The following is a 15,876-nucleotide window of genomic DNA, read 5'->3' as shown; positions in this document are numbered from 1 at the left end:
GTTTGCACATGAAAAACACTATCTTGTTTTCTTCTCTTCGCTTTAGCAACACATTTAACATCTAAGTAGTACTACATTCATTACATACAATTACTCCCAATACAAATATAATGTAACTCAGCTAATAGATCATTTATGACAATATGTATATATAGATGTTAATGAACAGTGTACGCAGATTATAGCTTTTAAAAACTCCAAGGTGGTGATAGATAACTTTGAAAGACAATTAGGCAGAAAAAAAAAATAATCTGGCCCGTACGGGGATCGAACCCGCGACCTTGGCGTTATTAGCACCACGCTCTAACCAACTGAGCTAACCGGCCAGCTGATATGCACAGAATTGTGTGTACAGAGCCTGCTGTGTATAGACTGTGCAGCTTGACTGATACCAAATGCTTCAATACTAGTGAACACAGAAGAAACAGTTTTCATAGGTTATTAAATCCCTCCTGAAAACAACCATGGGGATGTAAATATGTACTACAGATTTGCAGGATGTGCTATTGTTAAGCAATAAAATATATTTTTTTTATTTTGCTGTTTTTTCTGGCTTTTTCTATGTCTTTTTCATCCAAGGTAAAATAACTTACCAAACAGACGTTATAACAGGTTATATTGTATTTAGTTTAGTTGCAGCACATTGGAAAAAAAATTGTAATTTCCCTAAGTACCTTCACCTATTTTTACCCACTTGCCCTCCAGAAGATTTACCCCCCTTCCTGATCAGGCCATTTTTTGCGATACGGCGCTGCGTTACTTTAACTGACAATTGCACGGTCATGCAATGCTGTACATAAAAGACATTTGATATCATTTTTTTCTGCACAAATAGAGCTTTCTATGATCTGATCTGATCACCTTATTTTTTGCGGAATAAACAAAAAAAGACTGAAAATTTTGTAAAAAAAACCCAATATTTTTGACTTTTTGCTATAAAATCTATCCGATAAAAAAATAAAATTTCATCATAAATTTAGGTGAAAATGTATTCTGCTACGTCTTTGCTAAAAAAAAAACCCAATAAGTGTATATTAATTTGTTTACGTGAAAGTTATAACGTCTACAAATGGCGGTATATATACGGGAATATATATTTATACTAGTAATGTCAGTGATCAAGTGATCAGCGACTTATAGCGGGATTACAGCTGGCAATCCAACCCTAGGGGGAATTGATTAACTGCCAATTACATCCCCAGTGACACTAAAACAGTGATCAGTGATAATAAAAAGCACCAACACTGTACTAATGACACTGAGCAGGAAGTGATTAACATCTGGGGCGATCAAAGGGTTAACTGTGTGTTAGGGAGTGATTTTATTGTGTACTGTGTTGTGTTTTACTAAGCAGAGCTGCTGCTTTCTATCTTTCTGCTGTGCAGAGAGATAGAAAGCAGCACGTCCATGCTGACAGGAGAGAGATCTGTGTTGTCCCAGCTTTGTCAACGGTCACCAAGTCTCGGCCAAAAATCACCGGACAGGACCCGGTGACTGACATCCTCAGGAGCCAATAGCAGCACGTATATTTACGTGATTTTGCCCAACGCAGCCGCCCTGTAGCAGTACACCTGCTATAGGGCGGCGGGTAAGCGGTTACAGTGGTTGTAAACCTCAGATATGAAATCTAAGCAAAGCATATCACTCTATAGTGCGTACTTGTCTCAATCCAGGGCACTAAGTGTTAATTCTGTCTGCTGCTTCATTCATATGCTATTAGCATAAGTCACTTCTGAAAAGTTTTTCTGACATCAAGAGAAAAATGGTGACAGGGGAGGGACCTCCAGCACACAGCCTAGGATAGACAGCCTCAGCTCTGTTGCTGTGTGTTGTGTGAAGGGGTGTGTGTCTCTTCCAGTTCCGGGACAAGGGGTGGGCAGAAGGGGCACCTGCCCTGAGCGTGTCTTAATTATGTAGAGGGAGGAGGGCACACTAGGAGATTGCTGCACAGCACCTTCCACATCCCCTCCAAATGGTGCCTTGCCCAGGTGAGGGAGGTGACACCTACCGCACGGAGTGACACCGGACATGCTCCATGAAAAGGTAAGTTGTAAAGCAAGTCGACGATCCCCACAGGATGGATCCGATCCATCCTTCGGGGATTGTGGGCTTTCTTTACAACTTACCTTTTCGTGGAGCGGGTCCGGTGTCATCCCGTATAGGTTGCATGCCGACAATCCCCGCAGGATGAATCGGATCTGCGGATTGGGGAGCATAATGGATCAGACTCTGATCCATTATGCTCAATCCACAGATCAGAACCATTCTGTGGGGATCGTTAGCATGCAACCTATACAGGGTGACACCCCACCCGCTCCACGAAAAGGTAAGTTGTAAAGGAAGGCGACAATCCCTGCAGGATGGATCGGATCTGCGGATTTGGGAGCATAATGGATCGGAGTCCGATCCATGATGCTCAATCCGCAGATCCGATCCATTCTGCGGGGATCGCTGGAGGGGGTGTCACCAAGTGTTACCGCACCGGGTGACACCAACCCTAGGGATGCCCCTGGATCTACCATCCTGCTTACAGGTCAGTCTGTATCTTACACTCCACCCCCCTGTAATACCAACCCCTTGTGGCTCCCCGGCTTTCCTCACACTAATCTCAGGGTATTTCTTCCTTCACCTCTGTTAGCCCATATATTTCTGCAGGACAGAATGTGCACTGCTATTAGGTTCTTCAGTTCTCTGTGTGTGCCACAACCACTGCATACTTTTGAGCTTGGCAATGTACACACTGTTTTTAGCCCACCCATCCACCACTCCTCCGGGGGGGTATTTGACATCTGGGCACCGGATGACCTTGTCCCGCCAGTGGTCCCTTCCCTCCAATCAGCTCTCAGCTCTCCTCACTGAGCTCTGCATGGTGTGACTTTAGCTCCCCGCCCTTTTTTTCTGAAAGCTCAGACAAGCTTTATAAATTCTTGACTTTGAACAGATGTAGATGTAGCACTACTCCTTTAGGAGTCACTGAGGTTTTTTTTTTTTATGGGGGGGGGGGGTCTCCTTATAGTCCTGCACAGCCAGGCAGCATTCGCACACTGGACACAGTAAACAGTCCTTGAGCTTGTTTTTGTAGTTTTATTAAGGGGTATTGAACTTGGATGGGGTTGAGGGGTCTATGGGATGCCCAAGGAACTGTGAACATGAGGACAATTTCCTTAGCAACTATGTACAGAGGTGGATAAGTGAATGAAAGTCTCTCCTTTGAAGAGCTCTTCTGTTGTACCTCCGCAGACCCCAGATGAATTCTCCTCCTCACCCAGCTGCCTGAGGGAATCCCTGAGCAAGGGGACCCAGAAACTGCCACAGTAGTAAAGCAGCCCCAGATGAGGAATAGTTGGGTTAGCTGCCTGACTGCCCTCTCCCCTTATCCGGCCAGGGGGTGCAGGATTACTCACTCCCCTGTAAGCTTGTGGGTTGGTGGCTGCATTCAGGCCTTACGCTGGGCTGGCTCCTTCCCTGCTTCCCAGGTTGTCCTCTCTCAGGGGACCGAGAGATCCTCCTTCCCAGCTCCTGCATGCAGGTAGGCCCCTCCCTGGGCCCCCTCCCAGGCTCCACACTGCAGCCTTCTCATATAATCTTCTACCTGACATACACTGACTATCACGTACCTGGTGACAGAGGCCAATGGAGAGAGGGCTTCCCTTTTGGCTAAGTTCCACACTCCCCTGAAGGTGGGACAGCAGGAGTCAGGCTGGTGCGACTATAGGTTTCGGACTAACAAACGGACTCTGGTCTGCAGAAGTCGTGGAAGTAGTAAGGAAGTATCCTTCCTGTAGATCTTTAACTGCTTCATCTGTTGGCATAGGGCCTCTAGTGCAGAAGCACCTCTCTCGGCCTCAGACATATTGGCTGGTTGATACTATCATGTACCTGGTGACAGAGGCCAATGGAGAAAAGGCTTCCCTTGCAGCTAAATTCCAGACTGCCCTGAAGGTGGGACAGCAGGAGTCAGGCCCAGAGTAGCACAGGTCGCCTGTGGGAGTGACTGTTTGGTGGTCCACCCAGGAGCACAGCTGATGTGCTGAGATGGGGTCTGCAGGCAGGAAGTGCCTGTGCGAGGTATGCAGGTCTTCCAGAGAACAGAGGATCACATGGGGTCTGCAGGCAGGGAGTGCCTGTGCGAGGTATGCAGGTCTTCCAGAGAACAGAGGATCACAGGATAACCAGTTCGAGCCAAGGTCGGATGCCAGGTGGGGATCGGAGCAGACGTAGTCAAAAGGGATAGCCGAGGTCATGCACAGAGAGCACGAGAGAAGATCCGTCAGAAAAGCTGGGATTAGGTCGAGGTTAAACAGAGCAGACAGGTCCAGGAGCAAGCCGAGTTGTTAACAGGAAATCACAAGTCAGGATAGCAAGGGAACGAAGGTACTAGGGAGCCAGAGATCAACAAGCACCTGAGAGTAGTGCAGGGCATCCTTATAAAGGCCGTTTGGCGCCAAATTTGAGCCGATGTGAACTTCTGTGGCCATGCAAGGTACTGGCAGGGGTGGCAGGTCTCCTAACACCTCTGCCGAGGACAGAGCCCTGACACTGACTCTGCTCCCAGTGTGATTCTTAAAGGTTACCTTGGTCACCATGCCCAGCCTCCTGCCAAGTAATTAGCCAAGATCCCTCAAGTGTGCAGATCCAAGCTTCCTCCCCTCCCCCATCCCTCCTCCAGAATGCTCTCCAGTGGCTCTGACCTTCGGAACCTCCCTAGGCTGTCCTGAGGTGAACTCCCGCCTCACTCACAGGCTGACTCATCCCATGCTGCTACTCATCCTCTATCTAAAAAACCTATCTAGCTATCTTGGAGGGAGTTACATAGAAACGAGAAGCTCAGGAGGAGGTCTTCTGAATTTGTCTTACCGAAAACGTCAACAATGTCAATGGCTCTCCTTCTGTTATCCTTGGTCTGGCAAAACATATAAATCCCACTTGATCCTTGAGAACAATGGAAGGAGATCACCCAGCCTGTTCCAAGTGTAGCACCCTCTAGTGTGCTACTAGCATAATGTAGTGAATTATAGGTAAAATCATTGTGTATGGCTCATGGTAATTGTTTGTGATTGAGGTCGGGTTATTTCAGGTCAGCTGGATGACTCAACAAGTTGTGGCTATATCGCCTCCTCCTGACTCTGGAGGACCATGGAACCTTCCAGAGGTAAGCAGGAAGGGGTGAAGACCTAATATGCATGTTCATGGAGTCCGACCAATCCCAGGTTTGGAGGTCCTGGTAGAATGGTGAACAGGCCCATAAATATGAGAGAGTCGGTCTGACAAGAGAGTCAGGGGGAAGATTGAGTGATGAGGAGACTGTCGGGGTCCCTAGGTCTAGGGGGGAGGGCAACCTATAGGCTGGGCTCACTCTGGCTCAGGAGGTTACATTTAGCAGTGAGACATGAATGGGATCGAGACCTAGAGCAGCAGGAAGCAAAGAGGACAGTGTGAGTACAGCAGCACTTTCTGGGATCCACAAGGGGAAAGACTGCCACACGTGCTGGGCTCAATCCTTTATCCTTGTCCCAAGAGATCTTCTGAGAAACCAGGAGGGCTGGTAATGCTTGCAGGCTGTGGAGCTGGCAGCAGTTCTATAGGTGGAGAGAAGATGTCTCTGCATGTAGCGAGAGTTTTAAGAAGTAAAGCTGCTTTTTGTGGTGCTGCTAGTTCCTTGCCCGTAAAGGGCAACTGCTACCGATCCACAACGTAGAGGGAGGCTTGCACAGTGGCCCTCATGAGGGTAGCGCTACACAAGGTTCCTCATAACTTCGTTCCCTTTTGCTGAGGTTAGTTACAGAGTATTGAGAAAATGTTTCATTTGAAGGAAAGGTAAATGTGATAATGTTTACATAGAAAGGCAGGACCTACTACTTATAAGTACCTATAATCAGATAAAGACATATGAGGCAGGGATCCTCCAGAAAAGACCTTTGGCCTTTGTACATGCATATAGATGCCCAGACCAGGGGCGGACTGACAACTCATGGGGCCCCCGGGCAATAGGGGATCATGGGGCCCCTGTGTCCTTGCCCAAGCTCAAAAAAGCCTATGAAAAAGGTACCAGGGGCATCTCATGGGGCCCCCTACTTACCCTTGGCCCTCGGGCAGTGCCCGAGTTTCCAAATGGTCAGTCCGCCCCTGGCCCAGACACAGCTGTCATCTTCTCACCACATGTCAAAATGCTTTTCCAACTAATCACAACATGATAATGATCTGATACAGTGCTTTGTTTGGTGCCATGTACAATCAGACCTTCTACTTGGCTCTGTTCAATAACAGTATTAGACACTACTTTGCGGCTATTTAGAAAGCATTGGTGATAGAGGGTCAGGGCCAAAGTCTAGCAGCTAACCTATACATTCTTTGTAATATCTAATCCTGCTGAAAATGATAAGCATAAAGCAAATTGTTGTTTTATTTGTTTAATGCAGAACTGCAGATAATAAGATGAAAATGAACAGCCTACTAAACAGAATAATAAAAACAACTTTTGGTGCAATATTCAGTTTCAATCCAGAGAATTCCCCTGGTCCTCAGTTTGATGGCCAGCATCATTCAAGAAGAAAAAAGAAAGAAAGAAAGAAAGAAAGAAAAAGAAAGAAAGAAAGAAAGAAAGAAAGAAAGAAAGAAAAAGAAAGAAAGATATCCATTATAATTTACCACCAAATGAAAGCCCAATTGGTCCTAAAAAAACAAGGTGTAATCCACCTGGATATACAAAGTAGCTGTGATCATATGTAGAGTTTTACTAACACATGTCAAAATTGCAAAATTGGGTCATGGTTTGTTTTACCCTCGGTCATGTAGTGGTTGAACACATATACAGTGCCTTGAAAAGGTATTCATACTCCTTGAAATGTTCCACATTTTGTCATGATCCAACCAAAAATGTAAATGTATTTTATTGCGATTTTATGTGATAGACCAACACAAAGTGGCACGTAATTGTGAAGTGGAAAGAAATTGATAATGATAAATGGTTTTCAAAATTTTTTACAAATAAATATGTGAAAAGTGTGACATGCATTTGTATTCAGCCCCCCTGAGTAAAGACTTTGTAGAACTACCTTTTGCTGCAATTTCAGCTGCACGTCTTTTTTTCAGCTCTGCACATCTAGAGAGTGACATTTTTGTCCATTCTTTGCAAAATAGCTTAGACTCTGTCAGATTGGATGGAGAGCATCTGTGAACAGCAATTTTCAAGTCTTGCCACAGATTCTCAATTGGATTTAAGTCTGGACTTTAACTGGACCATTCTAACACATGAATATGCTTTGATCTAAACCATTCCACTGTAGCTCTGGCTGTATGTTTAGGGTCATTGTCCTGCTGGAAGGTGAACCTCCACCCCAGTCTCAAGTCTTTTGCAGACTCTAACAGGTTTTCTTCTAAGATTGCCCTGTATTTGGCTCCATCCATCTTCCCATCAGCTCTGCCCAACTTCCCTGTCCCTGCTGAAGAAAAGTATCCCCACAACATGATTCTGCCACCACCATGTCTCACAGTGGGAATGGTGTGTTCAGGGTGATGTGCAGTGTTAGTTTTCCACCACAAATAGCATTTTGCTTTTAGGCCAAAAAGTTCAATTTTGGCGTCATCTGACCAGAGCACCTTCTTCCACATGTTTGCTGTGTCCCCCACATAGCTTCTTGCAAACTGCAAACTGGACTTCTTATGACTTTCTTTCAACAATGGCTTTCTTCTTCCCACTCTTCCATAAATGCCAGATTTTTAGAGTGCACGACTAATAGTTGTCCTATGGACAGATTCTCCCACCTGAGCTGTGGATCTCTGCAGCTCCTCCAGAGTTACCATGGGCCTCTTGGCTGCTTCTCTGATTAATGCTGTCTTTATCTGGCCTGTTAGTTTAGGTGGACGGCCATGTCTTGGTAGATTTGCAGTTGTGCCATATTCTTTCCATTTTCTGATGATGGATTGAACAGTGCTCCATGAGATGTTCAAAGCTTGGGATATTTTTTATAACTTAACCCTGCTTAAAACTTCTCCACAACTTTATCCCTGACCTGTCTGATTTATTCCTTGGCCTTCATGATGCTGTTTGTTCACTAATGTTCTCTAACAAACCTCTGAGGGCTTCACAGCTGAACACAGAACAGATGTATTTATACTGAGAATAAATTACACACAGGTGGACTCCATTTTCTAATTAGGTGACTTGTGAAGGCAATTGGTTCCACTAGATTTTAGTTAGGGGTATCAGAGTAAACTGGGCTGAATACAAATGTACACCACACATTTCAGATATTTATTTGTAAAAATTTTGAAAACCATTTAGCATTCTCCTTCCACTTCACATTTATGTGCCACTTTGTGTTGGTCTATCACATAAAATCCCAATAAATGCATTTACGTTTTTGGTTGTAACATGGCAAAATGTGGAAAATTTCAAGGGGTATGAATACTTTTTCAAGGCACTGTAGTATCCTGACTAACAGTAATTAGCAGAACTCAACTGCATTTACTAGTAACAGTATATAAAGGCAGTTCTAACTTGCTATAACAGTCCCAGTTTTATCCCACTGGTCAGTGATTGATGTAAAGAAAAATGTTGGCCGATAAAGTTGGGGCCCTTGCAGAAAGCACAACAGTTCCCAACAGACAGTAGATTAAGTTGCATGATGCTAGTCTCTTACCGGTCCCAGGACATCCTCCTCTGGGTCTCTGGACATGTACTCTGAATCAGTAAAATTCAAGTTCAATTCAGTCAGGGATAGAAGTTGCAGTGATCTCTCACTTTCAATCCTGTTGAGGCAGTCCTTCTTTTCCTTCCTTACAAGTCATGGTAGTGCTCTCTAGGAAGATGCAGTACAAAGATCAGGTGGCATGATAACTGTAACTTAATTTTTCTTAGGGTTGACTGAGCGGGTATCGTCTGCACCTTCTGCCTGACATCTTCAAGCTCTCACCTTCGATTATTGCTGAATACCTGATTTGGCGGCTCTGCCTCTGCCAGCTGCCAAGCTAGAAGTCCATGGCTGGAAGAGGGTGCACATTTCCAGACTGAGCTGTAAGGGTCACTTCTTTCTGATTATTTCAAGCGCCGTCTCTGCCCGCCTCCCAGCAGCAGTCTGTGGCTGAGAACAAGTGCACGGTGCTTTTTTTGGCTGTACCCTGCCTCCTTGTGATCTAGCCAATCCCTACTGTGCCTGATCTGGCAGGCCGACCCATACTCCACCCTCTGATGTGGACACACATGCAGCACTGTGCTACTTTGAAAGTGGCAAATTGGAGGAGACACATACTAGAGGTTGCAAAATTGGTAAATCCACTGCACAACTTGACAATGGCATATGAACCTCCGTTTCATGTTGAGTCTCTGATTGAAAAAGACTGCCACTCCTCTGAAAAGCATTCCACACACAAATTGCTTTTCAGAGGCATTTGACAGGAGGTGAGGAGGCGATATGTTGCCTCCTCACCACCTGTTTTAACTCTCTAAATGGGGGGTTGGCAACCCATTGATCATGGCCAGGTGATGGGTTTATCGTTGATCCTGCTTTGCCAACCCCTAGACTGCTCCTTCCACATTGTATAGTGGTGCAGGGAAGGAATTACCTTGTATGCTGATCCCAGCTGTTTTTTTTCTCACATCCATCCCAGGCGCTACTGTGTGACATCACATTGCATGGATGAGCGAGGAGGGCCGGCCAGGATCAGAGCACCAGGAGAAAGAAGACTCATGTGTCTCTGGAGATTCCCTACTCTGCATATGAGGAAAGTTTCTGCTCTCCTGTGTGCCCCTGTACACATATCACAGCGCTACTGACTGACTTCCTCTGCCCTAATTGACACCATCCTCTGCCTTACTAACTGTCACCATCCTCTGCCTTACTAACTGTCACCATCCTCTGCCTTACTAACTGTCATCATCTATTACCTTACTAACTGTCACCATCCTCTGTCTTACTAACTGTCATCATCTATTACCTTACTAACTGTCACCATCCTCTGCCTTACTAACTGTCATCATCTATTACCTTACTAACTGTCACCATCCTCTGCCTTACTAACTGTCATCATCTATTACCTTACTAACTGTCACCATCCTCTGCCTTACTAACTGTCACATCTACTGCCTTACTAACTGTCACCATCCTCTGCCTTACTGTCACCATCCACTGCACTGCTAGCTGACACCATCCTCGGCCTTACTAACTATCACCATCAACTGCCTTACTAACTGTCACCATCCTCTGCTTAACTAACTGTCACCATCCTCTGCCTTATTAACTGTCACCATCTACTGCCTTACTAACTGTCACCATCCTCTGCCTTACTGTCACCATCCACTGCACTGCTAGCTGACACCATCCTCGGCCTTACTAACTATCACCATCAACTGCCTTACTAACTGTCACCATCTATTGCTTTACTAACTGTCACCATCCTCTGCCTTACTAAATGTCACTATCCTCTGCCTTATTAATTGTCACCATCTATTGCCTTACTGTCACCATCCAATGCCTTACTAACTGTCACCATCTTCTGCCTTATTAACTGTCACCATCTATTGCCTTACTAACTGTCACCATCCTCTACCTTACTGTCACCATACTCTGCCCTACTAACTGACACCATCCTCTGCCTTACTAACTGTCACCATCCACTGCCTTACTAACTGTCACCATCCTCTGCCTTACTAACTGTCACCATCCACTGCCTTAGTAACTGTCACCATTCTCTGCCTTACAAACTGTCAACATCTACTGCTTTAAGCAGGCCATAGACATGGGGGCAATCTTTTTTTTAAAAAAAAGTCATAAACCGGTCGTTCAGACGGCTGACGTTGCCACTAATTAAAAAAAAAAGTCGGTGGGTTTTAGTCCCATCTACGGCCATCAATTAATATAATAGTGGTGTCCCTGCATAGAGACCCGCTATTATATTGGACAGAAGAAATAGATTATGCAGAAGAAGAAGAAGAGAAACAACAATGTATCTATTTGTACTTGAATAGAAACGTCTGTATCCGAAATGCATACAAATAGATTCAATGTTGCAACTTTTTTTCTTCTCCGTCTTCTTCTGCAAAATCTATTTCATCTTCTCCTCTTCTATTCCTCTTCTTTATTATTCTATTTCTTCTTCTCCTGCAAAATCTATTTCTTCTATTTCTTCTTTTTCTTCATAGTCAATTTATTGTCAAATCAGCCAGAAGAACAGCCGATTTGACCATAAATTACCGCGAAAATCGGCCGATCTAACAAATCGTCCCAGGGTTTTCCAGCTTGGACGATTTTCAAATTCTCTTAAAATTAAGAAAAACTGACATTTTTCCCCACTAACGGTACGAATATCGGCCGATAATTTGGCAAGAAAATCGGAAATCTATGGCAGCCTTTACTAAATGTCACCATCCACTGCCTTGCTAGCTGTCACCATCCACTGCACTACTAACTGACACCATCCTCTGCTTTACTAACTGTCACCATCCACTGCACTTCTAACTGTCACCATCCGCTGTCTTACTAACTGTCACCATCCACTGCACTACTGACACCATCCTCTTCCTTACTAACTCTCTCCATCCTCTGCCTTACTAACTGACACCATCCACTGCCTTACTAACTGTCTCCATCCACTTCCCTACTAAATGACACCATCCACAGCCCTACTAACTGTCACCATCCACTTTCTTACTAACTGTCATCATCCTCTGCCCTACGTACTGTCACCATCCACTGCACAACTGACTGACACCATCCTCTGCCTTACTAACTATCACCATCCTCTGCCTTACTAACTGTCACCATTCACTGCCCTACTAACTGTCACCATTCACTGCGCTACTAACTGTCACAATCAACTGCACTACTAACTGTCACCATCTGCTGCCTTACTAACTGTCATCATCCTCTGCCTTACTAACTGTCACCATCCTCTGCCTTACCAACTGTCACCATCCTCTGCTTTACTAATTGTCACCATCCTCTGCCTTACTAACTGTCACCATCCACTTCCTTAATGTCAACATCCACTGCCTTTTCTGTCACCATCCTCTGTCCTGTCACCATCCACAGACCTACTAACTGTCAACATCCACTTTCTTACTAACTGTCATCATCCTCTGCCCTACGTACTGTCACCATCCACTGCACAACTGACTGACACCATCCTCTGCCTTACTAACTGTCACCATCCTCTGCCTTACTAACTGTCACCATTCACTGCCCTACTAAACTGTCACCATTCACTGCCCTACTAACTGTCACAATAAACTGCACTACTAACTGTCACCATCTGCTGCCTTACTAACTGTCATCATCCTCTACCTTACTGTCACCATACTCTGCCCTACTAACTGACACCATCCTCTGCCTTACTAACTGTCACCATCCACTGCCTTACCAACTGTCACCATCCTCTGCCTTACCAACTGTCACCATCCTCTGCCTTACCAACTGTCACCATCCTCTGCCTTACTAACTGTTACCATCCACTTCCTTAATGTCAACATCCACTGCCTTTTCTGTCACCATCCTCTGTCCTGTCACCATCCACAGACCTACTAACTGTCAACATCCACTGCCTTAATAACCGACAATCGACTGCACTACTAACTGACACCATCCGCTGCCTTACTAGCTGTCACCATCCTCTGCCTTACCAACTGTCACCATCCTCTGCCTTACCAACTGTAACCATCCTCTGCCTTACCAACTGTCACCATTCTCTGACTTACTGTCACCATCCTCTGCCTTACCAACTGTCACCATCCTCTGCCTTACTAATGCAGGTCATAGATGGGTCGAAAACCGTCCGTTTTTAAAAAAGAAAAAGAAAAATCGGTCGTTCAATAGGCCAACGTTACCACCAACGGTAAAAAAAAATCGTTCTGATTTTCATCCCATCTACGGCCGGCATTTTATTACTTCTGTCCCTGCAGAGAGCTCTGCTATTATATTTGACATTAAAAATTACAGCGGTTGCAACATTGTATCTATTTGTATCCATTTCGGATACAGATGGTTTTATTCGGATACAAATAGATACAATTCATGACCTTTTCATGTCAAATATAATAGCGGACTGGAATTCTTATTCTTCTTCCTCTTTTTTTTCTTCTTCTTCTTCTTTTTTTCTTCTTCTTTTTCTTGCAAGTCACTGCTCATGCGCAGATTTTTTATCGGTAAAAAGATCGGCCGATTTGCCCATCATTGCCGCGAAAATTGGCCAATCGGCAAAATCGGCCGATTTGTTTCCAACTTTACCGATAAAAAAAATGTGCCAAAATCCAGAAAAACAGCCGATCAATTAACCCATTAACGGTGAGAAAATCGTCCGATTATTTTTTCGGCTGAAAAATCATCCAATTTTCGACCCATCTATGGCCTGCATAATTGTCACCATCCTCTGCCTTACTAATTGTCAAGATCTTTCTAACTGTCACCATCCACTTCCTTACTGTCAACATCCACTGCCTTTTCTATCACCATCCTCTGCCCTGTCACCATCCACAGCCCTATTAACTTTCACCAACAACTGACCTACTAACTGTCATCATCCATTGCCTTATTAGCCAACAATCGACTGCACTACTAACTGACACCATCCACTTCCTTACTAGCTGTCACCATCCTCTGCCTTACTAACTGTCACCATCCACTTCCTCACTAACTGTCAACATCCACTGCCTTACTATCACCATCCTCTTCCCTGTCGCCATCCACAGCCCTACTAACTTTCACCATCCACAGACCTACTAACTGTCATCATCCACTGCCTTACTAACCAATGCCATCCACTGCCCTACTAACCATCAGCACCCTTTGCATCCTCACGACTGACACCATTTACTGTTCTACTGACCCCCATAATCTGCCCTACAAACTGTTGACTCCTGTACTCTGCCCTTCCTATTACTGACATCTATACCTGATTTTGTGCCACCCTATAGCAGAAGTACTACTACAGGGTGACATAGGTGTAGAAAATCACGTATATATACGTGATTTTGCAGTTCCGGGTAGGGAGCACATGCACCTATAATGCTATTAAGATGGCCCTGACAGAAAGCATGAGTAAGCAACACAGAGTGCAGGGGTCAGAAGTAAGTAGCACAGAGGTCAGTTGTATGTAACACGCAGTATAATAGTCAGTAATATGCTAGGCTTTTTTTCTTAGAGAATAGGTGCAGGAACTCCCCCTTTCTGAGTCACCCCTTGTCTTCGCCTCTACCAACCTCTGATCTTCATTCCTTGGTTCCGCCATCTACCCACCTCCCAGTACTGTTCCGTTGAAAGTATACAGAACCAAGTATCATTTTGTGGTGCTAAATAAAATTGTATTGAATTTGTTAATGATAACAAGAAAAGTAGTAAAGTAGATCCCCAGCAGCAAAAATAGACCCCCAGCAACAATAGATTCCCCCAGCAACAATGGTCCAACCACAACAAAATACCCCCCTCGTCCAGCAACAACAGACCCCCAACAGCAACAACAAATCTCCCTGCAGCCAGTATCAATGGACCCTACAGCAGCAAGCAACAATAGACTGCTCCCTCAACAGTATATCCCTCCCAGCAACAAAATGACCCCTCAGAAAAAAAGACCCATGCCCAGCAATAATAGATCTCATAGCAGCAACGACAGACCTCCCCAGCAACAATAGACTCCCCTGCAGAAATAGATCCCCTCCAGCAACAATAGATCCCCCTGCAACCAGCATCAATAGACCCTGCCTCACACTCCAGCACACCTTGCCATTACATACATTCATTGCTGGAGGTGCTCCCCCGCGTTTCCGCTGATAAAAAGCCCTGGTAATATGTAACAGACAGTGTAGAGGTCAGTAGCATCTAACAAACAGTGCAGGGGTCAGAAGTAACTAACTTATATCTCATCTCCCCTCCACAAGCAAAACTAACCCATTTCCAGTGCAACTATTTACCCTTTAAAATAAAGTCACTTACAGCACAAATTCCCCTCTCCCTCTCTAAACTTCATTTACAGGACCGCAACTGCAAAGGTGCTCAGAGGAGAGAGGAAAATTCTCTATGGCACAGGTGTCAAAGTGGCGGCCCTCCAGCTGCTGCCAAACTACAAGTCCCATGAGGCATTGCAAGATTGACAGTTACAAGCATGACTCCCAAAGGCAGCGGTATGATGGGTCTTGTAGTTTCGCAACAGCTGGAGGGCAGCCAGTTTGACACCCCTGATCTATGGTCTCCCCTCGGCTGTGTCATATGGCACTTTAGATCTGAGGAGGAGCCTAGGAATTCCCTAGTGCCATTCTTATCTGAGGTCTGAGAGGGAGGTCAAATGCTAGAGGATGGCACGATAGGGTAACAATCTACCAGGGGCGGACTGACAACTCATGGGGCCCCCGGGTAATAGGTGATCATGGGGCCCCTGTGTCCTTGCCCACACTCAAAAAAGCCTACAAAAAAGGTACCAGGGGCATTTCATGGGGCCCCCTACTGACCCCGGGCGCTCGGTCAGTGCCCGAGTGCTCGAATGGTCAGTCCGCCCCTGCAATCTACCCATCACATGTCTGTAATCAACAGGTAGATCACAACTGACTTGTTGCCGACCCTCAGCTTAACGTCATATCTCCCTTCATATTGCCGACATGTAACCACATATCTGAATGTCCCAGAGCAATTGAAAATTCCTTCCAGTTTTTTCACATAGCAAACATACTTCTACCTTACAATCCATGACATGCCAAAATAGCCAGTAACCATTCCTCCAAATTCTTTCATTGTGTTTCTTGGGAAACACGACTGTATGTTACAAATCTCCAAAATGAAAGAGCATAACTACTATGGGAGGGCAGCACATGCATCCATGATGTGATAATGAATTACATGGCACAGCTCTTGCATAAGCCAAAGACAGCCTGTTAAGGCCCCTTTCACGCTGACA

The 15,876-nt window shown here is 45.2% G+C and overlaps 1 non-coding gene across 1 annotated transcript; it reads right to left on the bottom strand.

The window, feature by feature from the left end:
- Nucleotides 1-252: 252 nt before the first annotated feature.
- TRNAI-AAU (transfer RNA isoleucine (anticodon AAU)) lies at nucleotides 253-326 on the bottom strand. The gene has a single exon. It is a non-coding gene; the product is annotated as a tRNA-Ile (tRNA).
- Nucleotides 327-15,876: the final 15,550 nt, after the last annotated feature.

This window comes from Staurois parvus, unplaced genomic scaffold (assembly GCF_062004578.1).
Source record: "Staurois parvus isolate SC_StPar_1 unplaced genomic scaffold, SC_StPar_1.0 ptg000394l, whole genome shotgun sequence".
Taxonomy (NCBI): domain Eukaryota; kingdom Metazoa; phylum Chordata; class Amphibia; order Anura; family Ranidae; genus Staurois; species Staurois parvus.
This window is presented reverse-complemented; position numbering and strand designations above follow the sequence as displayed.